Here is a 27,733-nt window from a genome sequence, read left to right as displayed (position 1 = left end):
CTCTCTGAGCCCTCCCATCATCTAATGAGCAGTCTAGCCAAAGGTTTATTAAAGGGCAGTTGCAGGATCCATTAGCCAAACGAGATACAGAAACAGCAAAGGTATCTAGAGATTCTCCACCACCTATCCGGTCATAAAAACTGAGTTTGGAATAGAGAAATATCTGGGTGCCTTTGCACGGAGTTTGCAGCCTTGAGGTTGCAGACATTGAAAACCAACTTCCTGGAAGGGTGATATAAAAATACAGTATCCCCAGAGAACAGCGCCTCTGTATCTGTGCATGTCAGTCAGCTGAGGACACCAATCCTTACTGTAAGCTGTAGGAAATTATGAGGGCTAAATACTTAAAGAAACCAATTGCCATATTGGGTGACATTGATAAAATCAACTACCTGCGGTCTAGTTTAAGACAGATGAAGTTTGCACTAAGAGCTTCTCAACTCAGGAACGCTACATAGTCCTGTCTTGCATGCTGACTTTCCCCACCATTTCCCGCCATTTGTGTATATCTGTGAAGTGTTATATATTGTTTTATATGCCTGTTGTCTTTGTCCATGGAGTTTTCTTGGCAGGGATACTGGAGTGGCTTGCCAGTTCCTTCTCCAGGTGGATCACGTTTAGTCAAAACTCTCCACGATGACCTGTCCATCTTGGGTGGCCCTGCATGGCATAGCTCATAGCTTCTCTGAGTTATTCAAGCCCCTTCGCCACGACAAGGCATTGATCCATGAAGGGGATACTGGAGTGGTTTGCCAGTTCCTGTTCCAGGAACTCCAGCTGATGCTTTTGAATTATGGTGCTGGAGGAGACTCTTGAGAGTCCCATGGACTGAAAGAAGATCAAACCTATCCATTCTTAAGGAAATCAGCCCTGAGTGCTCACTGGAAGGACAGATCGTGAAGCTGAGGCTCCAATACTTTGGCCACCTCATGAGAAGAGAAGAATCCTTGGAAAAGACCTTGATGTTGGGAAAGATGGAGGGCACTAGGAGAAGGGGACGACAGAGGACGAGATGGTTGGACAGTGTTCTCGAAGCTACGAACATGAGTTTGACCAAACTGCGGGAGGCAGTGGAAGACAGGAGTGCCTGGCGTGCTATGGTCCATGGGGTCACGAAGAGTCGGACACGACTAAACGACTAAACAAATATATTGTTTTAATCATATTTGCTGGAATATGTTTGTTCTTGGCTATAATCTGTATTTGGTTGACCAATAAAATCTGATGAGGATGATGATTCACTTATGTATCTACATTTCCCACCCGCCACATATCTCTCGGCTTTCCTGCTTTAAGCAGGACACTGCAGGATTACAGAAGCCGCCCTGGCTTCTGACTGGATCCCAGGATGTCCCATTTTGGCTCCTGCAATATTACAGGGATAAGGAGAACCCTGAGGTCACACCCTGAGGCATTCCTCTTTCAGCCCTGCCCTGATTCTCTTTTTGTGTGTTTAGTTTTATTTATGATTTTCAGATTTATACATTCCACTAATTTTACAGTCATTTTAACATTTCAAAACTTGACTTCCTTCCCCCTCTTTCTGCGGCTCCTTAAATTTATTTTTAATATCTTCTGCATGTCCAAATTCACTTAATTTGTTTATTTATTCATCTATTTTAAATATATACTCTTATGAAACTGCAGGATATTACAATAATCCTGCCAATGTTCTTCTCTGTTTACAATTTCTCCGTAAATATGAAATAAACTATTTCCATTCATTTATAAAAAGTTTGTTATCTTGATTTCTCATTTTCCGGTAAGTTTCGCAATTTCTACATATTCCATAAGTTTTTGTATCCATTCTTCCTTTGCTGGGACTTCTACTTCTTTCCATTTTGGGGCAAGTAACATTCTTGCCGCTGTAGTAGCATACATGAATAAATTTCAATACAGCTTGGGTAGTTCTGTCCCTATAATTCCCAAAAGGCAACCCTCTGTTTTTTTTTAAACAAACATTATTTTAAACATCCTTTTCAATTCATTATATATCATTTCTCAGTAAGCTTTAACCGTACTACAAGACCACCGCTTATGATAAAAAGAACCTTCTTTCTCTTTACATTTCTAACACTTATTTGATTTAGATTTATACATTTTTGACAATTTACTCGGTGTTAGATACCATTGATATATCATTTTCATATAATTTTCTCTTAGACCATAACATGCTATAAACTTTATATCTATATTCCACAATCGTTCCCAGGCTTCCATGTCTATATTATGACCAATATCTATTGCCCAATGTCTCATTGAAGATTTTAGTTGCTCATCCTTTGTCTCCCATTCCAATGACATACCAACAGGTCCTCTCTCCAGCTGTGATATTTGTTTCCCAAATCAGCCCTGCCCTGATTCTAGAATGCCAGCATGGTGTGCTGGTTGGAGGGTCTGATGAAAGCCGAGAAGAACCCTTGCTCAAATCTGCCTTGTCCCTGAAGCTCACCAGGCAACCTTGGGTGAGTCTCTCTCTATCAGTCTACGCCTCCTTGCTAGGTTCTTGTGAGGATAAAATGCTGGGGAAGGACAGAATAGTGACTGCTTCCTTGATCATGATATACATGCTGGTGGCGCTGAGCTCTAAACCACTAATCCTCTTGGGCTTGCTGATTGGAAGGTTGGTGGTTCAAATCCCCACAATGGGGTGAGCTCCTGTTGCTCTGTCCCAGCTCCTGCCAACCTAGCAGTTCGAAAGCACACCAGTGAAGTAGATAAATAGGTACTGCTGTGGCGGGAAGGTAAGCAGCATTTCCGTGCACTCTGGTTTCCATCACGGTGTCCTGTTGCACCAGAAGCGGTTTAGTCCTGCTGGCCACATGACCTGGAAAGCTGTCTGTGGACAAATGCCGGCTCCCTCAGCCTGAAAGCTGAGGGATGAGCGCCACAAACCCATCATCGCCTTTAACTGGACTTAACTGTCCAGGGGTCCTTTTACCTTTTTACCTTTTACATCAAAGAACAAAGAAGCTTGTGTTAGGTGAGAATAAATTATTGTCACCTCCCCCCCCCCCGGCCCAGATTCATGAAGCCGTTGCAGGGTAGTTCCCTGAACAGGAGACTGCATCTTCCTCTTCTGTTTGTGTTACCTTTCTGGAATAGAAGAGTCTTGTTGCTATGGCGGCGGATGCTCGGAAAATAATAAAAAAAAACAAAGAAAAAATCCACCCAAATCTAGGCTGGCTCTGCTGCTTGCCTTTTGCAATATCGTAACAGGAAGAGTCCCTTTTAAATTTACACTCGATGGCAATCTGGATGATTAGGTATAAGAGCACGCATATCCGAGGGAGGCTGGGAGGGAGAAATTGCACAGTGCTGTCATGTATGCCTCGCAGTTTTCCGGGGAAAAGGCCCGAGGTAATCACTCAGATTAACATCTCCTCTCTGGCTCCTTACCTGTGGAACTGTTTACTTCACCCCTTCCAGTTCCACAGTGGGTGTGAAATCAGAAATCCCGGCTTGCTGAATTATGCATGAGCCGTTGGTGAATAATGGCACCTCGGCTCAGAGTGGGGCCCGCTTCGCCTTTGCGTTCACCTCCTCCCAGATTTCACGGGGAATGTTTGCTGCAAAACACCAGCAAGGGCCCTTGAAAGCATGGAGTGGGCTGGGAAAGGAGCTCCAGGGGCTCAGCGACATTCTCCATGCAGGACAGAGGCATATCTGAAGAAGCTCACGACGGCCATCTAGCGTGCTATTGCCAACACGGGTGGGCAGCAGCTGTCCAAGGTATCAGGCAGGGTGTCTTTTCCCAGGCTTACAGGGAGATGTTGGGGATTCAACTTGAGACCTTCTGTATGCAAAGCAGATGCTCTGCCACTGAGTTATAGGCTTGCCCCCCGAGGTCATGGGCAAAGGGGTTAGTCATTTGCACCCCCTTCCCTCTCCAAAAGCAAATGAAGGCCATATCAAGGTCCACAGAGGCATCTGGTCAATGCTGGAGAGGGTATTTTGGAGCAGATGGAGCAACAAATAAAACTTTATGTTCCAATATGAAAAGCAAACAAGCCACAAATTTCCAAGCTGATCAGAACATAAGGAAAAGAGCAAGCCCTCTCAACTGAACAACTTGTGCAGCATCCTACATCCCATGGCAATCAAACAGATCTCTCCGGGATCTGTCATAATGGAAATTGTCAGCAGGCAACAGGTCATATAGGTAATTGTCCCCCCCCCCATGCCACCCGACAGTTCTTGTTATTTGGAGGTACACTGCCTTTGAACATGGATGTTCAACTCAACTACTGTGATTAACTGGCACGGCTGCAACTATCTTCTGTGAATTTGACTAATCGTCTTCTAAAGCCATATAAGCTAGAGGAGATGTAGGGGAGTAGGAAGGGGGGCGGTGGGGCGGTCCACCCCGGGTGTCATCCCAAAGGGGGGGTGGCAAAATCCCCCTGGGCGGATTGCCATGCACCGATCGCCCCCCTGGGCAGATCGCCCGGCCCCTGGGTGCACGGGATATGCGCCGCTGAGGAGATGCACACAAAACAGAGCACTTCCAGTTATAGACTTCGTGGCTCTTGACCAACCTTTCCAGGCAGGCCTGGCACCAGTGGTCAGCCAGGCTGGGCAATATCTGATGGTCCCAATGGCTCAGAAGTGAGTCTCTCACCAGCCCATCATGGCTGTGGTACCTTACAACCATCTTTGTCATCAGCACCATCATCCTTGCAGTATTGGGCTATGAACTGCAGAACCATGGCCCATAGATCTATGAAACCCATGGGCCAGGGCATTTTAACCTAAATTAAATCAGTTTTATATGCATTTTTGACACATTCCCTAGAGCTGAGCACTCATAATTTAGAGAAGTGCAGAAACCAAAGGCAAGGGAACTCTGATCCACATGGCAGCCCAGGCTTGTGTGAAGCAGGTGCTGGAAGGCATCCTTCTAACCAGGCCTTCTAAGCTCTCCTGAAGTACATCAGACTATTCTTCTAGCTCTGTATTCTTCTCCTCCCATGGTTCATTTTACATATCTTATATCCCTGCATATTTTACAAAAACCATACCAATCGGTTTTCCATTATTACATCCATCAAAACTTGTTTATAGCGTTGAATTTATCTTAATGCTGCTGGCGCTTTCAGCTGTACACAATTATTTCCCATATAGTTCATAAACGTTTTCCAATCTTCTTTAAACGTATGTTCTTCTTGTTCTCTTATTCTATATGTTAAGTCTGAGTTGTGCATATTCTGCCAACTTAAGTTGCCATTCTTCTTTAGTTGGGACCTTGCTCGATTTCCATTTTTGGGCTAACAAAACATGGGACGCAGTAGTAGCATACACAAATAACCTTTTTGGACACCTGGGAATTTTAGTCTGAATTATCCCCAACAGGAAGGACTCTGTTTTGGGGGGAGGAAAGTACTTCTAAACATTCCCCCCCCAATTCATTATGGATCATTTCCCAGTACTCTTTTACCCTTTTACAAGTCCACCACATATGAAAGAAAGTTCCCCCCACCTCCTTGCACCTCCAGCACTTATCTGATTCAGACTTATATATCTTAGCAAGCCTACTCAGAGGTAAATACCATCTGTGAATCATTTTCAGGTAGTTCTCCTCTGTATTGTTTACCCCGGCAGAGGCTCTCCAGGGTACCAGACAGGGGTCTCTCCAAGCCTTACCTGGAGAGCCCATGACCCTTCTGCACAACAGGGCAGAGCTGTGTGTCCTATGTTGCCTGCTCAGCTTAAGCCAAGTTGCCGACCTCAGATGCTAGCTCATTGGCATACATGGAAGGAATATTCATTTGGCAGTCCAGTTGGCCATGGGCAGACTTCAGCCTTTCAAATTTCAGTGGCAAAATTTGGCACCTCTCGCCTTCCGTTCCACGCATGCACCATGTCATAGTGAGGTGCCCCCTTCAGCTAGGAGCCCAATGCGGGGGAGCCAGCAGCGCTGCCCTAAATCTGCCTCTGAACTGGCTCTGCATGTGGAGTGGAGAAGACCAACCAGCCCATCCATTGCTTCAGGCATCAAAATGTCTTGGGCCAGCCCCGCTCAGATTCATAGCTGTGGCACAGGGCAACCCGCCTGTCTGAAGACTAGTAGCTGCAGGAAAGGTCGTGGTTACAGCTGCCTGGGAGAAGGAGGTGCAGTTTAGCTGTAAAAGGTAAAGGTAAAGGGGCCCCTGACCATCAGGTCCAGTCGTGTCCGACTCTGGGGTTGCGGCGCTCATCTCGCTCTATAGGCCGAGGGAGCCGGCATTTGTCTGCAGACAGCTTCCGGGTCATGTGGCCAGCATGACAATGCTTCTTCTGGCGAACCAGAGCAGCGCACGGAAATGCCGTTTACCTTCCCGCCGGAGCGGTCCCTATTTATCTACTTGCTCTTTGATGTGCTTTCGAACTGCTAGGTGGGCAGGAGCTGGGACCGAGCAATGGGAGCTCACCCCGTTGCAGGGATTCGAACCGCCGACCTTCTGATCAGCAAGCCCTAGGCTCTGTGGTTTAACCCACAGAGCCACCTGGGTCCCTCCACAGAGCCACCTGGGTCCCTGCAGTTTAGCTGACACCAGGACAAAGAAGTGCCTTCCTAACAGATGGTGGACTCGAAATCCTTAAGTTTACTGTATAAGGTTTCATGAAATCCCAGTGGGTCTCCCCCCCCCAAAAAAACCCCACAACCTGTTATAAAACTTGGATATCGGTCTATCGGTTAAACATGCATCAACTCCTTAGGTGGCATTTTTTTGGTCAGGGAGGAAGAGAATTCAGTTTCTACCCCTTGATATGCCTTTGATGATGGTAGTGGCCACTGACGAGGAGGGGACATTGCCGTGATAAGCGACACTTTGTCAAAAAGCCCATTTGCCAGTAGCAGGATAAGCGTTAACCCTAGCGTGAAGAAAAGAGAAGAAGTGTTGATGGATTTTGGAATAAACTCTTTGCCCTGTCCCTGTCACGCAGCAGAAAAAGGGCATTCTGAGTAAGCGGCTGATCAAAAGGAATTATGCTGCTGTGGAGTAATCTATATTAGCACCACTTATTCACAGGCTCCAAGATCTGACACTGGAAAATTAAAGAGAGCGCTCTAAATGGTCTCGGACTACCTCAGATCCTTTTAACTACAGATGCTTGTATCTTGTATCATGTATAACACATGTTCTTCCTGTGATCTTGCAGTCCCTCGCCTTACATCATCAACAGGGAGATGGGAGAGAGCAAGCCAACTCAACAAAATGCTGCCATCTTGCTCGGGGCTGTGAGACTAGAAGAAGAGGCCTGCTGGATCAGACCCAAAGTCCATCAAGTCTAACTTCCTGTGAGTCTAACTTCCTACCCAGGGCCGTCTTAAGCATATCTGGCACCCTGGTGCCAAGATCCCTCCGGCGCTCCCCGTGAGTGAGGCGGGCAGGAGGGGCGTGCGGGGAGCTGAGAGGCGCGGAGGAGGCAGCCCCAGGCTCATGCTCCCTGTGCGCCTCTGTAGAGCGGCCTGAAGCCGCTCAAAAACGAGAGGCGTGGAGGAGGCAGCCCCAGGCTCCCGCTCCCTGCGCGAAGCTCCGGAGGCGCGCGGGGAGCGCGAACCTGGTGCCGCCTTGCTGCGCCTCTCAGCTGTTTAGGCGGCCCCAGGCCTGCGCTCCCCGTGCGCCTCTGGAGAGTGGCCTGAAGCCGCTCAACAGCAGAGGCACGCGGAGGCAGACACCAGCGTTCGGCGCCCCTTCTGCGCCCCTGATAGCCAGGCGCCCTGGCGCCTTGCGCCACCCAGCCTGGGCCTAGGGACGGCCCTGTTCCTACCAGAGTCTTCTGGGGAGCCCCCCTAAAAGGGCTTGAAGGTAGGGAGGTGGGATGCATTTGATCTTGTTTGCATTTAAAGGTGAGCTTGCAGAATTCACGTTTTTGGAAACAACCTGGGAACTGAAACGCAGCCACCCTCTGCAATTCGCCCTTCTCCAAATGATGGAATGCAGTTTTCTAGCCAAGTAGCCTGTACAAGAATGATATGCTAGGGAAAAGTGTGCACATAGGGAAAGGGACCTACAAAGATGCCTTTTCAATGCTGACACATCTTCACAAGGACTTGAGAAGAAAATCGCAAACTAATGTGGAGAACTGAGCTCAAGATTGGAAAGATGAGAAATGGAGAGAAGCCGAAATTGATAATCACCCATCCCTACACAGAGGATTTTACACATCCTCTTTTTTGGTATTTTGTAAGACTTTTTAAATATAAAAATGTTTTTCAAAATGACAATTTAACAAAGAAAAACTGAAAAAAACATGTTGAAGAAAAAGAAAGATATACACTCACCTCACATTAAGATACAATAACCATTGGTACACCCATGTTAACTGAAACATACTGATCCATATACTGTAAGCCTTCCAAATGTCCAGATAGGAATCCACACAAATAAACATTATCATTTAAATAGAAAAGCCATGCACCTCTCAGTATTGAGGAATAAAATGGTGACTAGTCGACCTGTGTGCCTGCTCTGTTCTTGATGTGTTGTCGGTGGGCAACTTCAAGGTCACCAAAGCTCTCTCATCTTATTATTCTTTATATTTAAACCACACTTGGAATGGGCAGCCTTTCAAATGGAGGGCTACTGCAAAGAGATGACTATCCTCTGTAGGGTAAGACACACAGGCTATTTCCCCATCTTTCTATCTACTCCAGGTGGTGGAGGCTGATCAAGAAAGACAAATGGGGCTCTGCCCCACCCACCCACCTCAGCCCACCCACCCACTTTCTTATTTACAATGAGTCCAGAGGATGACATCCTCCACGGGGAGGATGATGGGGTCAAAACTGGAGTCAGTTGAATCTCCCTATTATTGGGCCTCCCTGTCTTCTGTCCAAGGAGTCTCAAGGGGCACCAACCACCACTGACTCTAGCGATGGAGAACCTAAGGTCCTCCAGATGTTGTTGGACTACAACTTCCATCATCCTTGGCCATTGGCCTTTGTGACTGGGGCTGATGGGAGTTGGAGTCAACAACATCTGGAGGGACACAAGTTTCCAACCCTTGATTTACGTTGACCGGAGATCAGTCTGGAGAGGCCAAGAAATGAACCGTGGGGCCATTTGCATGTTCAAAATCTGAGCCATGATGGTCTCTCCTCAAGTAAATCTGAGATGAGACAGTAATTGTGGGAGCACATCATGCACATTCACCATGAAGTTGCACAAAGACCCTGTGAATCGAGCAAAAGCACCCAGGCACATGTTTGCGCAAGCAGAGAACATGAGCACAGCAATAGTCTTAGTCTAATACGCAGCTTTTAATTGCCAGTGTCTCCAACAGCTCACTCTAATGATACCCAAGTCACCATGTCAATTGTTCTGGCCTGGACGTTTTATAAATGAAAGATTTTATTTTTTTTAAAAAACAAACTGCTCCAGCTTTGCCTACTGTACAGCCACCCCAAGGCCAAGTCATTAAAATCAGCTCCAATGGTAACACAATGACCTTTCATTAAAGAAGCAGCGTCGTCTGACTCACCACCCGCATTTGCAAGATTAATGGAAGACTTGCGCTTCCTCTTTCTCACGTCGGAGATCTGTTGTTTTCTAATTAGAAAAGAGATGAAATCATCACTGCTATTACTAATAAACTTTACCCCCCCTCCCCTGTTTTGCTGAGACAATGCTTTCCTCCAGGTATGCACAGAATCCATTAGCTCGAAATCCACATTTGGAAAATTGACCTACATTTTCCAACCTGGACAACTTTCCATTTAAGCAGTTAAGAAACGGAGGACACCGATTTTGTTCTGCCTTGTTTAGTGACCCTTTGGGCTGAGAGTTGTTAGGAGACCTCTGTTCCTCTCCCAGAGTGGTTTAAGAAGCAATCCCTCTTCCCAGGGAACTCTGGGAATGGCACCTCTGTGTGAGGGGACACTGGGAGTCTCCTAACACCCAGTGGCGTTGCAATGGGGGGAGGGCAGTGCACCCCAGGTGCCATGTCTGGGGGTATGTGTGACAAGAAGGCACCCCGCAGGGGCTCGCCCCGTCACAGCAGCGCAAGAAGCCATTGCCCCACCACATTCACATGTGGAGGATCCTCCATTCGCGGCTGCAGCTGCGAACAGAGGATCCCACTGCCTGCGGAATACCGCTATGTACAGCGCATGTACGGTGTTGGTACGTACGGAGCATGCGTCGTACGTAGCAACGCCGCACATGCGCCCTACGTAGCAAGGCCCGCCCTTGGTGTCACGATGGCTTCGGTCGCCCCTGCTAACACCTCTCAGCCTCCTGATCAAACTACAGCTCTCAGGATTCTTTCATGACTGTTTAAAGTAGTACAATCCTGCTTTAAATGCATAGTGCAGACGGGGCCAAGGATTGTTGTCCGCTTCACAGGTTGTGTAGTGGCTTCCTTTTAGCTATGACACATCCCTTTTCTTATCTGGTCTATGTGTGTGCCTGGCATAGAGGAAGTTTGGATGGTAGGTAGCCTTCTGTGTGTGTGGTGTAGTGGTTAAGAGCGGTAGACTCGTAATCTGGGGAACCGGGTTCGCGTCTCCGCTCCTCCACATGCAGCTGCTGGGTGACCTTGGGCTAGTCATACTTCTTTGAAGTCTCTCAGCCCCACCCACCTCACAGGGTGTCTGTTGTGGGGGAGGAGGGGAAAGGAGATTGTTAGCCGCTTTGAGACTCCTTCGGGTAGTGATAAAGCGGGATATCAAATCCAAACTCTTCTACCAAAGAAGAAAGAAACAAAGAGAGAAACAGAAACACCAGAATGATCTGTCCTGCGTGCAGATGAAACTTGCAAGAGCAGGCCAATCTTCCGCCGTTTCCCCCCCCCCCCTGCACTTTCCGCTCCTTCTCCCAGCTGTTCCCTAGTTCAGAAAAATCCACTGCCCTCATTTCCAATTCTGATTTAAATCCAATGAATATTTTAATATCAAACTGTTATTTCGCAAGGGAAGGCAAAGCTTCTCTTCCTAGCACTTCTTTTGCTCCTTCGTAATCTTCCGGTACCTTTCTGGGGGCTTCTCCTTCTGCTGGGTTTTCAATTTTCAAGGTGGATTCGAGAAGCAAGCTAGGTTTCAGGCTGAAGCAAAGCATTTGGGTCCGAAATAGGCATATCCCCTTCATGTCTGGTTCAAGATGTGAGAGGGCCCTCAGCAAAGGGCCCTCCATTGACCTATTTGACCATTTCAGCTTCTCATTACCCTGCCCCGTCTTAAGTTCAGTTTTCTGCATTTCAACATCAGGTTAGCAAATTCATCATCATCATCATCATCATCATCATCATCATCATCATCATCATCATCAAAAATACTCCTTAAAATTAACTGGCATTTTAGTGCAACGTTCTCCTGATATACAAATTATTGCTTGCAGTTTTGCCTAATGCACACCTTTTTGCCAGAATTGTTCAAAGAAAGAGGAAGTGGTGCTTGAAATTGCCCCGGGACCACCTGGACATGAGTTTTGAGCAGACTCTCGCCTCCATTGTCCATGATCTTCTCCACTGTGGCGAGTTGCATTGCATTTCTGATTAAAGGGGAATGCACTGCAATTCTGCTTCTAAATTTGTGTCTATACCAGTGGCAGCTGGTACGCATTGGAACTGGTAGAGCAGAAGGCAGGGAGGCCCAAACAGAAGGTGGAGACAGAGCCAAGGAAAAGTCAGAGCCAACTGAGGACTCAGCTATACGCCTGCACATAAAACATGTGTGTTTTAATCAACGCTTACTCGTTCATGGGGGAAAATTGCAATCCCTGATCCCCATCATGAATGGGCTTCAACGGGTTACCCGCACCTGTCGGCGTAGGGTACACACACGCTGAGCCAGTCAGTGTAGTGCGCATGCAGCCCCGGACATCTAAGAGTATCACAGACCTGTTATTGCTCAATCTCGAGTAGTTGAACACCACTTGTCCCTCTAAGCAGTTTTGTGTTTTAAGTTCAATCTACAATGTGACACTGGGACGCGGGTGGCGCTAAACCACAGAGCTTAGGGCTTGCTGATCAGAAGGTCGTCGGTTTGAATCCCTGCAACGGGGTGAGCTCCCAGCTCCTGCCAACCTAGCAGTTTGAAAGTACATCAAAGTGCAAATAGGTAAATAGGTACCGCTCTGGCGGGAAGGTAAACGGTGTTTCCGTGCACTGCTCTGGTTCACCAGAAGCAGCTTAGTCATGCTGGCCACATGACCTGGAAGCTGTCTGTGGACAAACGCCGGCTCCCTCAGCCAGTAAAGCAAGATGAGTGCCGCAACCCCAGAGTCGTCCGTGACTGGGCTTAATGGTCAGGGGTCCCCTTACCTTTACCTTTTTACAATGTGACACTAGATGGCTATGGTGAGCCTTATGGAAAATTCAATGTTATTTGTTAAATCACTTTTTAAATAGCATTTTCAAAGCAGTTTTTTAATATGTGTCTAGATTCCACCTAAGCCTTGTATTGTCCCCATCTTCCTTTTCCCTGCTGAGTTCTATCAGAGGAAGACTGTGACTCAGGAGCACAGGAGCCAACTCCTATGGGCAGTGGGGGCTTCGGCCCCCATAGTGAAATATTTGAGGAGGCCGGACTCCCACAAAGTTGTTGGGCATTCAGATTCAAATGGCGGGTGGGCACTGCATCATGTGATTGATTGTGCAGGGTGGGGCTTACCTGGGCCCCCACAACATTTTATTCAAGTTGGCACCCCTGCTCAGGAGGAGGAGGAGGAGGAGGAGGAGGAGGAGGAGGAGGAGGAGGAAGAAGAAGATGCCAGCCAGGGCAGGCAGGCAGGCAGATGCAGGTTGGCTAAGAACTGACTGAGGTTGGTGACGCAATGCTCCATTCACCCTAATGCACTGGATATAAATGGGCACATAATGCAAATCTTTATCCTTTCTTAAGTGGCCACCCACCAAATTCCCATTTCCAGGGGCAATCAGAGAAGGGCTTTCATCAGTGTCATATTAAGCAGACTTCACACACCTAATGAGTCCGAGCGTTTTGTGGCAGTGCTTGTGTATTCATGCTTATTATGTTAATCTTTACAATATTGCTATTTTTTTTAATGCAATCAATTCCATCATGGCAGAGAAGCATTCATTGACTGGATGATTGAATACTTGGAACATGAGCTCTGCAAGGTTGCCAAAGGGGGTGGGGAACTGGGTTACTGGTGGCAATAAACAGGAATTTTGTTTATTGTCAACATTCCTTGGAACTGTCACATTTCCTTACCTTCCAAGTCCCGGACTGCAGAATCCGGGACTGGCAGCCGTGTGACACCGGAAGTTGCGTCGACGTAACTTCCGGTGTCGCTTTGCCCTTCTATGGGCACCAAAAATGGCTGCCACCGGCTTCGAAAGTCGCTTGTACGCATGTCAGGAAGTGCGTCGACGCAACTTCTGGTGTCGCTCCGCCCATCTATGGGCACCAAAAATGGCTGCCGCCAACACCGGAAGTCGCGTCTATGCACTTCCGGACATGCGTAGATGCGACTTTTGAAGCCGGTGGCGGCCATTTTTGGTGCCCATAGAAGGGCAAATCGGAAAGAAAAAAATGGCCGCCGGCAGGAGAAAATAACGGAGAAAAACAGGAGACGAAGTGATACGGGGGACCACCAGGAAAAGGTAAGTAAAACGGGAGTTTCCCGTGGAAAACGGGGTACTTGGCAGCTATGCATTTCAGGAAGGTTGTGCCAATTTGCATAGAGACACCCTCATATGATGTCCTTTTGTCACCTGGTCCTTTCAATCCCAGAGGATTAGTCTGTAATCCTGAGCAGAGAGCAATGGAGGCTGGTCTCTTAGGACAAATGGGGCAATAACCCACCAATCTCAGTCTGCTGTCAGCTAACGGGGGTGGCACTGGATGTCAGTTTCCTCTTTAGTCTCATCATTGCCTTTGGAGAACTCAGCAGGGAAGAAGATGTGGACAAAACGAGGCTTAGGCTGGATCTACACTGACCTTTTAAACATTATTGGAATGATATCACACCATATATTGGGACGCAGGTGGCGCTGTGGGTTAAACCACAGAGCCTAGGGCTTGCTGATCAGAAGGTTGGCAGTTCGAATCTCTGCGACAGGGTGAGCTCCTGTTGCTCGGTCCCAGCTCCTGCCAACCTAGCAGTTCGAAAGCACCTCAAAGTGCAAGTAGATAAATAGGTACCGCTGCAAGCGGGAAGGTAAACAGAGTTTCCGTGTGCTGCTCTGGTTCGCCAGAAGCGGCTTTGTCATGCTGGCCACATGACCTGGAAGCTGTACGCCTGCTCCCTCGGCCAATAATGCAAGATGAGCGCCACAACCCCAGAGTCGGTCACGACTGGACCTAATGGTTAGGGGTCCCTTTACCTTTTTACACCACATATTACACCAATTCTGATCTGACTGCACTGGCTACCAATTAGTTTGTGGGACCAATTCAAAGGGCTGGTTTTGACCTATAAAGCCTTAAATGGCTCAGGACTGCAATACCTCAAGGACCGCCTCTTTCCACATGAACCTACCGGGACCCTGAGATCATCTTCTGAGGCCCTTCCTCAGAGAGGTCCGGAGGGTGGCAACACGAAAATGGGGCCTTCTCTGCAAAGGTGCCCTGTCTGCGGAATGCTCTCCCCAGAGACGTTTGCCTGGCACCTTCAGGCGCCAGGCAAAAACATTCCTTTTTAGCCAGGCCTTTGGTTGATCTGATTGACATCCTATGCATAGCTGCCAAGTTATCCCTTTTTTACAGGGATTTTCCCTTATGCTGAATAGACTTCCTCGTGAGAAAAGCGAAAACTTGGCAGCTATGATCCTATGCCCTTTTAAAATGCAGCTCTTTTTTGGGGTGTGTGTGTGTTATTGGGTTGTTGTTTTTATTTTGATTATATTGTGGTTTTATATGTTGATCTTGTTCTGTGAACCACCCTGAGACCTCTGGGTAAGGGACAGTATAAAAATTAAATTAAATTAAATTAAATTATTTCTAAAACATCACAGGGCATACTGGTAAATTAAAAACGTTCCTTACCTTTGGCAACACAGTTTCCCTATTGCTGGTAGCTGGTTGCTCTGCAGCGCCCTCTGTTGGCACATATTAATAACACATTATTAATAGCACATTATTAGCAATACATTACATTGTGAAATTCATTCCTTAACCCTTCCTTAATACTATAAACCACGAGTGTAGATCTACCCTTAGTAGGCTCTACCTGCCATTGGCTCTGCCTCCACCTACTATTGATCTCCCTGTTTCTACCTTGCCAGTTCCACACGGGCACCAACCAGAACTGGTAGAACGTATAAAAACCTTAGAGACACAACCCTTTGGCGGCAAAGACCACCAATATAATGACAATTATATTCCAGCAGAACATGTGCTGATGTGTTGTGTGATTAAGAGCGTTTGAATAAATGAAACTAAACCATTTTTGACAATTAGTACGTTTGCCACCATCTCCCAGGTTACTTTTATTACATGGGCATCCACCTTCTAAGAGACTTTCCTGAAATCACCCTGAGGAACCCATATCCCGGAAAGCTCCAACCATGGAGCTACATTTCTTTTAAAAAATGAATTAGATGCAGAGTTTGACATCCCTCGGTGTGCTTCTCATGCCAAGGCACTTTTTCTTCAAATGTTCCCCACTCTTTGAAGTTGCCGGCAAAAACGCTCATTGATCTGAATGCAGCAGGACTGAGCCCAAAGTCTGGTTCACTCGATCCAGAATAACCAAAAGCTTGCAAAGGCCAACTTCAGATTTTCTCTGATCATACGATTCTGAAAATAACTTAGAGGCAAAATTTGCTCATCCACACTTGATCCCTCCTTGAACTTGAAGTGATAGTCTTTCAGGTGCAATGTTTTGCAGTCGTTTTTAAAGTGTCAGAAAGAAAAAGAAGGCATCTCTCCCCGTTGGAGGGAGGGAGGGAGAGAGAGAGAGAGAGAGAGAGAGAGAGAGAGGAGAGATCCTCACTAGCGTTGCTTTGAAGTTTAGCTATAGTATAGGTGATAGCAGCCCCATAAAAAAAAATTCTGGCAGGATTTAGACCGTGAGCTCTTCCTCTGCTCAGCCTGAAGAACCTTTTCTTTGAATTTTGTCTACCCTTATCATAGAATCACAGAACTGGAGAGTTGGAAGCATGACCCCCTAAAGCAGGGGTGGGGGGCTTGCGGTCCCCCACAGGTTGTTCAGCTGCATAATCTCTGACCCATACCCTTCAACATTTCTTTGATGAAAATAGGGACATCCTAAATCCTCATTGTCAGGGGGACTCCTTACAGGGAGCCCCCCCCCAGTCATCCTGACGAGCACTTCGCCCAGAGGTAGCGTCAGCAGCGGGTCAGGAGGGAGTGGTATGGAGGGAGGGCTCCAAGACTGGAGTGTCTTTACTCGGGAGTAGCCGCAACAGTCCCCTGACAATCATCATCATCACCACCACCACCATTATCATCACCATCATCCTATTTATACCCCACCCACCTGACTGGGTTCCCCCAGCCACTCTGGGCAGCTTCCAACATATATTAAAACCTAACAAAACAGGTTGACAGTTGCTTATCTCCTTGGCTTGGGGGTTGGATAACTCTATACCAGCATAGCTGCCAAGTTTTCCCTTTTCTCGCGAGGAAGCCTATTCAGCATAAGGGAAAATCCCTTTAAAAAAGGGATAACTTGGCAGCTATGTATACCAGGCATAGGCAAACTCGGCCCTCCAGATGTTTTGGGACTACAACTCCCATCATCCCTAGATAACAGGACCAGTGGTCAGGGATGATGGGAGTTGTAGCCCCAAAATGTCTGGAGGGCCGAGTTTGCCTATGCCTGCTCTATACCCTCCAACATCAAATCAGAAACTGGGGCGGCTCCTGTAAACCCAGGACTGTCCCTAGAAATAGGGACACTTAGGGGGGTCTGCTGGGGACCCAGGTGGCACTGTGGGTTAAACCACTGAGCCTAGGGCTTGCTGATCAGGTCAGCGGTTCGAATCCCTGTGACGGGGTGAGCTCCCGTTGCTCGGTCCCAGCTCCTGCCAACCTTCGAAAGCAGTTCGAAAGCACGTCAAAATGCAAGTAGATAAATAGGAACCGCTACAGCGGGAAGGTAAACGGCGTTTCCATGTGCTGCTCTGGTTTGCCAGAAGCGGCTTTGTCATTGTCACAGTGGCCTGGGTGGGCTACTTCAGAGTAACGACTCCACACAGCTCTGCATTTTATCCTTTTATTGGTGCTGTGTATTTACAGTGCTAAAGGCAGTGCTATTTACAGAGAGTGGCACATCTTGTCAGTCTTCCTCAGTACCTCCGAATGGAGGTTGGCGCGTTTTCATCCAGCATAAAAGCTTGGGGAGACCCAGCCTCTTCCCACGACGTTTCTTGCGCAGATCGGCCTTCCCCCCTTGCTACCCCCTTCCTGTCCCACCTTGGGCAGTGGCTCCGCTACCTTGCCTGAGCCTCGGACACCACTTCCTGCTTCTCCACTTGAGGCGGAACTCTCCCTGCTTTCCCCAGCGCTCGGGGATGGGCTGGAGCTCAAGATGGGAGGGACCTCCCGGTATCCCCTGTCCCTCACAGTCATGCTGGCCACATGACCTGGAAGCTGTACGCCGTCTCCCTCGGCCAATAATGCGAGATGAGCGCGCAACCCCAGAGTCGGTCACGACTGGACCTAATGGTCAGGGGTCCCTTTACCTTTACCTAGGGGGGGTCTGCTGGCCTATACTGGTGGGGGCTGATGGGAGCTGGAGTCCAATGACCTGTGGAGGGGCATAGGTTCCCCACCCCTGATCTAAAGGTAAGAGCAAATAAGAGCCGAGTCTAAAGTTATACAACTGCCCCACTGAAATCCATGCAGAACAGCATAAGGTATCACCGCAGAGCCAATTGCGCAGGATGTGTGTGTGTGTGTGCGTGCATGCATGCCCATCTTTCCCTGTTGCTCTGTTCCCCACACCTTCGAGCCCTTGCTGCTGGCAGCCAGAAAACCTTTTGCAAAAGCAGCTGCCAGTCGCCTTCAACAAGGCAGGCAGGGAAGGCCGTGTGCATTCCTACCGCTGCCCACACTCTGGCTGCATTTGCGACGTGTTCTGCCGCTTAATTGCCTGCAATGGTCTTGATTTACTCTGATGGCATCCAGACGAAGGGCCTTGATGGAACGCGCCTCATTAACCATTCTGCAAAGCACTTTGTATCTTATCAGTCGGCAATGAAGCTGCCCGAACACCAGGCAGATTTGCAGCATTAGAATGACACGAATAGCTGGGATCTTACAAGATGGTTGCGGGGAGGCAGAGAACAAAAAGGGACTCTACGTAGTGTTTTTTTTTTAAAATCACCTTGGCTGAACTGAAGTAAGAGAAACATGGGTGTTTTTGATGAACTCTTCTCGCTTGAAATGGATTAGCCCCAAATAACCCATTAATTCCCCCTCAAAGTCAGGAAAGAGCTTGGGTTATTTCCGCAGCATCTTTCCTCCCTCCTCCAAACTGCTTCCTCCTTTCTGTCCCACAGCTGGCAGTTGCTAAAGCAGGGCTAATCCACCTCCAGATGTTTTGGACTACAACTCCCATCAGCTCCAAAGAGCACAGGCTGTGTTAGAGGAATGGCAAGCAGATAAGCAGGTGGAAAGAAAGAGCCGAACTCAGGGGGGGGGGTCATTCCCAGACCGTTGGAATCAGAGCCTGGGAACAACTAACTTCAGCAACATCTCAACGGAGCTGGGCTTTAAGTCATGGCTTCTTCTTTGGGTTTGGGGGCAAATCGTGCTTCATCTGATTTGCAAAGCATGGCAAGCTATGGTTACTGTGAACCAGGGAGAGCACATCAGGGAGGGAACATTGCCTGTTCTAGTTGGCCAGATCATGATTTGGATGTAACATGTCAACTGGACCAAAGGGTGCTTCCAGGTGATCACTAATTCTGGGACAGATTCAATCACACACCAGCAAATTCAGGTTGTGCAATTAAAGGTGACTTGGAGCTCTTCTACAACAAGCTCATTTCCTCTCCCCCACCCAAATGGACATTTTGCAATATGGAAAGTGAAGGGGATAACACTTCCTTGATGCAAAGGTGCCTAACTTTATAGGCACATGGGAAGCTGCTTTCTACTGAGTCAGATGGTTGGTCCATCTAGCTCAATTGTCTACAACTGTCAGCAATTCTCCAGGGTTTCAGAGAGAAGACATCCCCAGTCCTACCTGGAGATACCGGGGATTGAACCTGGGACCTTATGCGTGCAAAGCAGTTGCTCCATCACTGAGCTACTGCCCTTCCCTGCAAACAAATCAGAATGAATGCTCAGCCAAAAGCTGATGTCGTCTAACCTCCCTGCAAACAAATTGGAACGAGGGCTCAATAAACAGCTCGTCTGAATGGAGCCAAAGTCTTGGCGCTTTCTTTTTCTACTTGCAGGTTTCACTGGAAGGGTTTCATAAGAATTAAAATAACATCAACAATAGACTCAGTCCTCTTTGAAATGTTTTTGGAGGTCCCGTAGAGCAGGCATGTCCAACAGGTAGATCGTGATCTACCGGTAGATCACCGGACATCTGCGGTAGATCACTGGTTGATCATTGGCTCCCTCCAAAGTAGCTGAACAACTGTGGCTCCCCTAAAAAAAGCGCAACATTTTACCTCCTCCCAGCTCAACAACTTTGACCTGGACCCCCCAAAAGGGGGTAGATCACTGCCAGTTTTTAACTCTGTGAGCAGATCACAGTCTCTTGGGAGTTGGCCCACCCCTGCCGTAGAGGATTCTCCATTTTTATTTTTATTTTGGTGTTTCTGATTATGATATTACCTTCCTCTTGTGAGTGGGTGGTGTCATTTAGGCTACCATAAGGAATGACATTCAGAGATTTGAGTTTGCTTCTTAATAAATATAAATATATGACATTTTCTCCAGGGAAGTCAAGGCAGCCTCTAAGATTCTCCCTCTCCTCAATTTTATCTTCCCAGCTGGGACTGGATTTTCCTTGTTCAGGAGATTAGATCAAAGGCTCTTTGAAGGGGAATTGCAATCAGAGTCAGTCCCAGAGGCAAGTCGGCAGGATGAGCTCATGTTTTCTGTGTCCTTTGTATCTGAGGATGTTGTGCTGCCATCCTCTGAGTCCGAGGACTCTATTGCAGAGTCTCTATTGCTCAGTCAGAACAAAAGATTGCCGGAGCTGGTTCTTACCTATCAGGTTTAGTCCTGATGGCCACATGACCTGGAAAGCTGTCTGTGGACAAATGCCGGCTCCCTCAGCCTGAAGTGAGATGAGCACCACACCCCATAGTCAAATTTGACTGGTCTTACCTTTTTACCTTTAAACGTAAAGGGACCCCTGACCATTAGGTCCAGTCGTGACCGACTCTGGGGTTGCGCGCTCATCTCGCATTATTGGCCGAGGGAGCCGGCGTATAGCTTCCAGGTCATGTGGCCAGCATGACAAAGCCGCTTCTGGCAAACCAGAGCAGCACATGGAAACGCTGTTTACCTTCCCACTGTAGCGGTTCCTATTTATCTACTTGCATTTTGACGTGCTTTCGAACTGCTAGGTTGGCAGGAGCTGGGACCAAGCAACGGGAGCTCACCCCGTCAGAGGGATTCGAACCGCCGACCTTCTGATCAGCAAGCCCTAGGCTCAGTGGTTTAACCCACAGCGCCACCTGGGTTTTACCTATCAGTAAAAGTGGAGTTTACAGTGGAAGCAGAACTGCTGCTCCTGAGACCTTCAGCCAAAGGCCACATTTACACCATACATTTAAAGTCCTATCATGCCATCTTAAGGAGTCTTGGATTTGCCCAAAGAATTCTGGGAGATGTAGTTTGTTAAGGGTGCTGAGAATTGTTAGGACACTCTGCTCACAGAGCTACAATTCCCCGGGTGGTTTAACAATCAACCCCTCTTCCCAGGGAACTCTGGGAATTGTAGCCCTGTAAGGGGAATAGGAGTCTCCCAAGAACTATCAACACCCTTAACGGACTACAGCTCCCAGGGTTCCTTGGGGGAAGCCACAACTCCTTGAAGTGGTATCATAGCCCTTCAAATGCATGGTGTGAATGTTGCTGAACAACAGGAGAGTGCTATTTCCTTATAGCTCTTGTATGCAACCATAGCACCAAGAACCCTGTGAGGTGAGTTAGGCAAAGAAGGAGAGGGGAAGGGGGAGGGAGGGAGGGAGGGAGGGAGGGAGGGAGGGAGGGAGGGAGGGAGAGAGAGAGAGAGAGAGAGAGAGAGAGAGAGAGAGAGAGAGAGAGAGAGAGAGAGAGAGAGAGCCCAAGATCATCCTGTGGGCTTCAAGGCTGTGCGTGGATTTGACCCAGAGTCCACTATACCACTCTGGCTTTACTACTCACAATTGTTGTTGCTGTAGGATGATGGAGACTGCAGTCAATTCTGGCAAAGCTTTGCAACCAAATAGTGTACGGCTGGTGTCAGGCTTCAGGGAATCTGATCCCCCTCCCTCACGGCAGGCTGCCAGTAATGGAAAAAACCAAGAAACTCTTACCAAGGTATTTTATTCAGTATTCACAGAGATAGATGTAGGAAGCAGTCTCTCAGATAATGGCGTTACTCCGAGTAAAGTCACATGCCATCCATCTCTCCTTTTGTACACCATCCCTGCTTCGGCTGATCTGTGCTTTGTCCCTCTGAGCTTTCTGTTCTCCTACTCTCAATGCCCGCCGGATCCTGGGAAGGGGGGGGGTCAGGAATGTTTTCTAAAGACACTGAGTCTGTCAGCTGCCTCTCCCCTGGTTCTTCTTCTTCCTGCTGCTCTCCCAATATTTCCCAGATTCTCCCCTCCGCAGCCTCTGAACTATGACCTTCTGCAAACCACTGTTGTAAACCTATACTGTCCTCTGCTTGGGAAGGTTCAGGAGGAAGGGGGGGGCAGTCCCCACCATTCCTCCTTAGGCCGGTCCCTGACATCCGGACACATTTCTAAACCTTTCTTCTGCCCCTGCATGAATTTGCAATGTTCGGATTTCAGGCGACAACAATATATTTCCCCCCTTCGACAGTCTCACACCTGTTCATATTTCAACTTTCATGCAGTTGTTACACACTGCTCAATTCTGCTTACAAGTTAGGAGAGCTGGGAGGAAAACCATTGCCATCCATTGATTTTTTTTAAAAAGAAAACATCTAACACAGCAGAATTTCTCTTTTCTCTCTCCTCTTTTTTTTTATTTTAAAAAAAGCATAGCAGCGCTGCTCAGACAGAATAATCTTGTTAAAAAATCTCAGCGGGGATTGAACATAATTAATATGAGCAAATTCTTTTTGGAACAATCCCTCATTCACCTGCAAAATAAATCCACAGCTGTCACACAGTTCATTTCTCAATCACAAAGGGTGAGATTGCACCCGCCCCTTCCCACAGTCTAAAAAAATAAATAAATCAGGGCCATTTCCCTCCAATGCTGCCAGGCCAGATACAATTAACACAGACAAAAACTGCAAGTACAATAAATCCTCCCTGATCCTAGCAGGTCATTGTGTTGCTGTTTGCTGGGAGGAGGTGGTGGAGGTGGGAAAAAGAGGATTTTCTCCCTTGTCACAGCTATTCGTTGTTCCGAAAGAGCAGCGATGGGCAGCCATTTAAAGCCCAACCTGTCCTTTGTGATAGTTACTTCTTCCGTTGTGTGAAGTTGCGCCACAACTGCCTGACCTTCTCTGTTGCTTCACAGATGAAAATAAGGTAAAAAAAAGAGGTAAAGGTAAAGGACCCCTGGATGGCTAAATCCAGTCAAAGGTGACTATGGGGTTGTGGCGCTCATCTTGCTTTCAGGCCGAGGGAGCTGGTGTTTGTCCACAGACAGCTTTCCGGGTCATGTGGCCAGCAGGACTAAACCACTTCCGGCACAATGGGACACCGTGATGAAAACCAGAGTGCACGGAAATGACATTTATCTTCCTGCCGCAGCCGTACCTATTTATCTACTTGCACTGGCGTGCTTTCGAACTGCAGGAGCTGGGGCAGAGCAACACAAGCTCACCCCGTCATGGGGATTTGAATCGCAGACCTTCCGATCAGCAAGCCCAAGAGGCTCAGTGGTTTAGACCACAGCGCTACCCACGCCCACTGGCGGAGGAAGAGGAGCGGGGGGGGGAGTGCACCGCCCCCCGGCAGCGCAATCCTCGTGGGGTGCCATCGCGGCTGCCCCTCGTCTGTGCTGGACGTCATGCCCCCGCCCCCCATGCGCACCAGCCCCACCCCCGCCTGCCCTCCACCCCCCGGTGCCAGAACACGAAGCTCCGTCACTGCCCACGTCCCTTTTAAATGAAAATATGAATCTGCACATAACATGCCTCTTTTTCTCCCATGGATCATGATGTCCATTGCCTCGTCCATAATCACCCATTGCCGAAGGCTTCACTCCATGTCTGTTTTGCTGCACATTGGGAAAAGAACAAGGCCCAGTAGGTGGCGCAAGCAGTCAGCTTCCTCTTCCATAGTCTCCATATTGTCATTATAGAGCTCAGGATTAGGGAGGACCATACCTGCCAAGTTGCTGTCAGAGAAATAAGGGACCGGGCCGGAAATAGCAGCCCGGAAGTAGCACTGCCACCATTTTGGAACTGGGCGGAGCATTCTCAGAAGTGACTAGCACTGCAGCCATTTTGGAACTGGGCAGAGCAGCATCAAAAGTTGCTTTTGAGCATGCTCCGCCCAGTTCCAAAATGGCCGCCGCGCCAGAATAAACCGGGGAAAAACAAAAAAATCCATTTTTTCAGCTAGGAACAGCTGGAAAACGGGGATTTCCCAGGGAAAACAGGAGAATTGGCAGCCATGGGGAGGACGATGGGGACAACACAAGAATTAGTGGGCTCCACCTATCAGTAGCTCTGGTGCCACCTACTGTTGGGCTCCCTGGGGCCCGTTGCAGCCACAGAAGAGCCCGACAGGGCCGGCTGTGGCTGCGGGTTGGCCTAGTGGGGCCTGCCACAAGTTCTGGAATACTGAGGGGGCCTGACCCCTCCTTGAAAATTTTGGGGTGCGTCAGCCCCTTGGCCTTCCCCTAGATGGCGCGCCTGCCACCTGCCCTGCCACCACCAATATCAATGCCGAATTCTGGCAAGATCGTGTGCAATTTTGGTGAAATCTGTGCCGATGCTGAAGCTGCTTCTCTGCCAGTTGCGGTGGCAGGTTGGGGGGGGGTCACCGATGGGGGAGGGATTCACCATACCTAATGACTGGGCACCACCCACCATTGGGTGTGGATCCGTTTTGCAACTCCTTTCTGAGCACAACTCCATACCCGCCAACATTTCTCTGATGAAAATAGGGACGTCCTAAGGAAAAGCAAGGGATGCGGGTGGCGCTGTGGTCTAAACCACAGAGCCTAGGGCTTGCCGATCAGAAGGTCGGCGGTTCAAATCCCTGCGACAGGGAGAGCGCCCGTTGTTCGGTCCCAGCTCCTGCCAACCTAGCAGTTCGAAAGCACGTCAAGTGCAAGTAGATAAATAGGAACCGCAACAGCGGGAAGGTAAACGGCGTTTCCATGTGCTGCTCTGGTTTGCCAGAAGCGGCTTAGTCATGCTGACCACATGACCCGGAAGCTGTACGCCGGCCCCTCGGCCAAAAACGTGATGTGAGCACCGCAACCCCAGAGTCATCTGCAACTGGACTTAACGGTCAGGGGTCCCTTTACTGTTTGAGGAAAAGCAAGATATTCTGGGATCAAATCAGAAACTAGGACAGCTTCTGTAAATGTGGGACTGTCCCTGGAAAATAGGGACACTTGGAGGGTCAGAAATTGCCACACTTATCCAAGTTAGTTAGGCCACCTGTACAGTTAAACTTCACCTCTTGAATATTTGCATAACTCACGAAAGAGAAGCCATTGAGAAGGAAAAAGGCGATTCTCAGTGCTGCAAAAGAAGACAGAAAGAAAGAAATGGTCCTGATATTGAGTAATCGCCCCAACAGGGAAAAGTAATCAATCAACCATGTGACAGATCTATTATGTACACAACACATCTTGTTATAAGTACATCTTATAATATATTGCAGGGTGATAAAACTATGATATATAAAAGACAGAGCTGTGGCAGTGTAGTTATAGCACGCATATAATTGATCTGTCACAAGGGTTATTTTAATTTATTTTTTCTCTGTTTGGGTGATTCTTCAAAATCAGAACCAGGGCCTGCTCTCCAAGATGCAGGAGACCAGCCAGAAGAATAAGGGGATAAGTATAAAAGGGCCATAAAACACAAAGTGAAAACCATATTGGTGCCAAGCACAGAAAGTTAAGGAACCCCTTGGGGGTTCCAGCAAGGGAGACTGGGAAGAGATCTACGATGGTGTGGTAACTAAGAGTGCCAGATCTAGGGGCAGATGTAGCTGTCCCAATCTTTTGGCCTGGCCTACCTCGCTGGGTTGTTGGGAAGATGGAAGGGGAGATTCATGGACCTACTTGTCTGGGGAGATTCTGACAGCCCTGACAGTTTATTATTTGCAATATTGCACTACCAAAGCAGCCCACAGCTTCCCTGCTGGCATCTGGTACTGATTTGTTGGTGCTAAATGCCAGGGCTTCATTCAGGTTTTCCCGCTGAGTTCACAGGAACTCAGTTCTGGCACCTCCCAGGTGGGTTTTCAAAAAGAACAAGGGAGGTGTTTATAGTGGGTCCTGGCACCTCTTTTTCTAGAAAAATAGCACTGCTGAATGCCACATTGTGATAGCTTTCTTGCTTTTTTCCCTGAGCCAAGGAGATAAGTAACTATACTACCTTTAGAAGACATCTCAAGGCAGCCCTGTAGAGATTCCGCCCCCAGAAAAAGTCCTTTTTGGGTGGGAAATCATGGTGTGAAATCTCATGAGATCATGGCATAAAAAATGACTGTTGTTCTTTTGTGAGAAAAAACGGGATGTCCTATTTTTTCCAGGACACCTGCAGGGTATGTGAAGCCTGAGAAACTATTGCTGCAGCTCGAAAAGTCACCAGTCCTGCAGAAAACCCTCTATTGCACAAAGTAGCAATATTAGATTCCTTTGAGTCCAAAGTGTGTGTTTGGAGTAAGCACGCTTGAAATCCTTGCATGACTGGTGCCTAGGGTTGCCAGACTCAATAGTGGACAGGACTTCTGTGCCTTTAATTGCCCTGCAATCTTTTGAGTCTGGAAACAAGGTGGTCACCTAAGTTGTTTCCTCATTCCCAGTGGCTGTGCATGGTCTTTTGCTAGAAGGGCAAGAGATGGGAGTGATGGCATTGTGATGCTCAGGGGCCAGGGGAGAATGGTTTTTGTTAGGGTGAGCCCATTAGTAAAGCGGTCCTGGATGCTTTGCAACAATTAATGAGCATCTGAGGAATGCTGGGATGGAGGTGGCCAGAGGTGAGACTGGTGTGTGTGTGTGTGTGTGTGTGTGTGTGTGTGTGTGTTTGTGCAGAAATCCAAATCTATTCATTTGTCTCTTGGAGGGACCAATAGAGAGTCACGGGTGGATCTGCTTCACCTTCCTTGCAAAGCTGTTTTTCCTTGTCAGGATTGGACTCCTTCAAAAATTCACTTTGATATATCCCTCTTGTCAATCCCACAGTTGTGTGTGTGTGTTGTGTGTGTTGTGGGGAGAGCAAGGGGAGGAGAGAGACAAGGAACCCCCTGTTGAGATCTTAAAGAGTTACATTCATTAAAATCTTTCTCCCATGGATGCCAAACAGCTGGAGAAGCAGGTTTTAATTACAGAAACAAAGGGTTGGGCTGCACAGAGATTTCAAGTGCTTTTTTGGTTCGGGGACAGTCTGTTTGCCTGGGATTTCCTGAACGGAAAACTGCTGTGAACAAGCCACCACCGCTTTAAAAATATTTACATTTACTTTCTTTAGCTATTTATACTGCTACCTTTCCTAATCATTCGAGGCAGCAAACAATCAAGGGAGAGGCAGACAAGATCTTTCTCTCTCACACAAAAATATTCAGGAATGTGCATACAAAGTATTAGTGGCTAAAATAATAAAGAAAAGTGGCAGGAAACATTCACTGTCAACAGAAGGGGTGGCAGCCACTGCTAGACCTACCTGAATTTAACCCATTGAAGTTGATGAACACGACTATCTTTGGCTCATGCATTTCTATTGGTCTACTCTGAGTAGGACTAGCATTGAAGAGCACTGACTAATGCAGGTATGGCAAATCTGCAGCCCTCCCGGTGTTGGCGAACTGCAACTCCTGTCACCCCTGGTCATTGGCCATGCTTGCTAAGGCTGATGGGAGTTGCAGTTCAGCAAAATCTGGAGGGCCAAAGTTTCCCCATACCTGGTCTTATGAGATGAAAGACCTACCAATGGCAACCAGCATCCTGTGGGAAACTCTTTTGAGCCCGAGGGCTGCATTCTCTTATTGCAACAAGCACCTGGTGGGTGGAGCCAGAGGCAAAAGTGTGAGGTATAACACATGCAGACGTTACCTTTGTACAGTCACCTGGTTTCTGCACAGACTCACCTGGCCCTCTCTGGCCTCCACCCAAGCAAGAGGCATTATCAGAGTTCAAGGATACAACCAAACCAGGCTAAATCACTTGAGGAGGGTGCAAAGAATGGCTTGGGAAAAGAGGGTCTACCCGGGGTGTGTTCTTGGGGGAGCACATGGGTGACACTGTGGTCTAAACTACTGAGCGTCTTGGACTTGCTGATCAGAATGTCATTGGTTCGAATCCCTGCGATGGGGTGAGCTCCTGTTGCACGGTCCCAGCTCCTGCCAACCTAGCAGTTCGAAAGCGTGTCAGTGCAAGTAGATAAATAGGTACTGCTGAGACGGGAAGGTAAACAGCATTTCCGTGAGCTCTGGTTTCCATCACGTTGTTCCATTGCACCAGAAGTGGTTTAGTCCT

At 48.1% G+C, this 27,733-nt stretch overlaps 1 long non-coding RNA gene across 1 annotated transcript; it reads right to left on the bottom strand.

Moving 5' to 3' along the window:
- Positions 1-8,712: 8,712 nt before the first annotated feature.
- On the bottom strand, positions 8,713-21,373 carry LOC132593164 (uncharacterized). The gene is made up of 3 exons (XR_009558533.1): positions 21,251-21,373; positions 14,936-14,988; positions 8,713-9,536 (listed from the first exon to the last, which is right to left on the bottom strand). It is a non-coding gene; the product is annotated as an uncharacterized LOC132593164 (long non-coding RNA).
- Positions 21,374-27,733: the final 6,360 nt, after the last annotated feature.

Source organism: Zootoca vivipara, chromosome 14, assembly GCF_963506605.1.
Source record: "Zootoca vivipara chromosome 14, rZooViv1.1, whole genome shotgun sequence".
NCBI lineage: Eukaryota > Metazoa > Chordata > Lepidosauria > Squamata > Lacertidae > Zootoca > Zootoca vivipara.
Note: the sequence above shows the minus strand (reverse complement) of the source record. Positions and strands in the feature narration are given on the sequence as shown.